This window comes from Cebus imitator, unplaced genomic scaffold, assembly GCF_001604975.1.
Source record: "Cebus imitator isolate Cc_AM_T3 unplaced genomic scaffold, Cebus_imitator-1.0 Scaffold18, whole genome shotgun sequence".
Taxonomy (NCBI): Eukaryota; Metazoa; Chordata; class Mammalia; order Primates; family Cebidae; genus Cebus; species Cebus imitator.
This window is the reverse complement of record NW_016107333.1, coordinates 16,897,376-16,898,701: the sequence shown is the minus strand read 5'-3', so window position 1 is coordinate 16,898,701 and position 1,326 is coordinate 16,897,376. Positions and strand designations below refer to the sequence as shown.

At 34.6% G+C, this 1,326-nt stretch overlaps 1 protein-coding gene across 16 annotated transcripts in view; it reads left to right on the top strand.

The window, feature by feature from the left end:
• Nucleotides 1-1,326, top strand: part of ANKS1B (ankyrin repeat and sterile alpha motif domain containing 1B) — a 1,267,908-nt gene that overhangs the window by 739,526 nt on the left and 527,056 nt on the right. The window lies entirely within an intron of this gene.

Sequence of the window (1,326 nt, the reverse complement as noted above, 5' to 3'; positions counted from 1 at the left end):
CCTCCGAGACCTCAGTTCTGTTCCATTGGTCTCTATCTCTGTTTTGGCACCATGCTGTTTTGATTACTGTAGCCTTGTAATATAGTTTGAAGTCCGGTAGTGTGATGCCTCCCGCTTTGTTCTTTTTGCTTAGAATTGACTTGGCTATGCGGGCTCTCTTTTGGTTCCATATGAAGTTTAAGGTGATTTTTTCCAGTTCTGCAAAGAAGATCGTTGGTAGCTTGATGGGGATAGCATTGAATCTGTAAATTACTTTGGGCAGTATGGCCATTTTCACAATATTGATCCTTGGTGCCTAGCAGATAGCACTTACCCATTAAATGTTACTTGTTAATTTATAAAAATGTTAGTGTTTGGGGTTTATGATAATAACTAGCTTATCGAAAGTATGACTCAGCAAATCAACTTTGGGTTTGTTGACATTATGTAGCACAGTTGCTATACTTTATTTCTTTGCAACAGTGAGTTATGGGCTTATCAGGTAATTTAAATTTTGATCTTGGCAATATTTAGCTATCAATATGAATTAAAATGTACACTGAAAAAAAAAGTGCACTTTCTTTGCTAAATTCTTTGGCCAGGTTTTATGTCTTTAAAAGACAAATTAAGTCCCAAAAGGCATGATGTATTTTAAATCTTAAAGAAAATATGTGTTTTATCTTAGAAAAAATTCCAAAGGAATAAAAATTATCATTCATCATTGGTTTCTTTCCTGCATTACATCTCCAAAGATCTGAAGAAATTAGAAAATAGTTAATGCTATTTCAGAGAAGAAAGAAAAAGATACCTTTGTGTTAATAGCTCAACATCAGTTTCTTTTATTAGAGCCTTACTTTTTCTGATATTATGGATTGCATTGTTTGCCTATGTTAAGTCTGAACCAATTTTTATCTAAATTATGTAATCTGCATAGAATTATTTTTAATTTTATATTTAAGGTAATATGATCAGGATTATTAAATTTATATTACTTTTAATAATACTTTTTTTCAAATTTTTATTTTTGAATTTATTTGCTGGGAGCAGGGCAGAGGGTTATCATTATATATGACTTTGACTTACCTGTCTGTTGTCCTATTGCATGATGATTCATTTACTGAGAGAGCTTAGATGTGTGTGTCCTACTTCAAGAAAGCCCAATTTTGTTCATTTACTATAAAACATACACCCTGGCCTGGCGCGGTGGCTCATGCCTGTAATCCCAGTACTTTGGGAGGCCGAGGCGGGTGGATCACGAGGTCAAGAGATCGAGACCATCCTGGTCAACATGGTGAAACCCCGTCTCTACTAAAAATACAAAAAATCAGCTGGGCATGGTGGCGCATG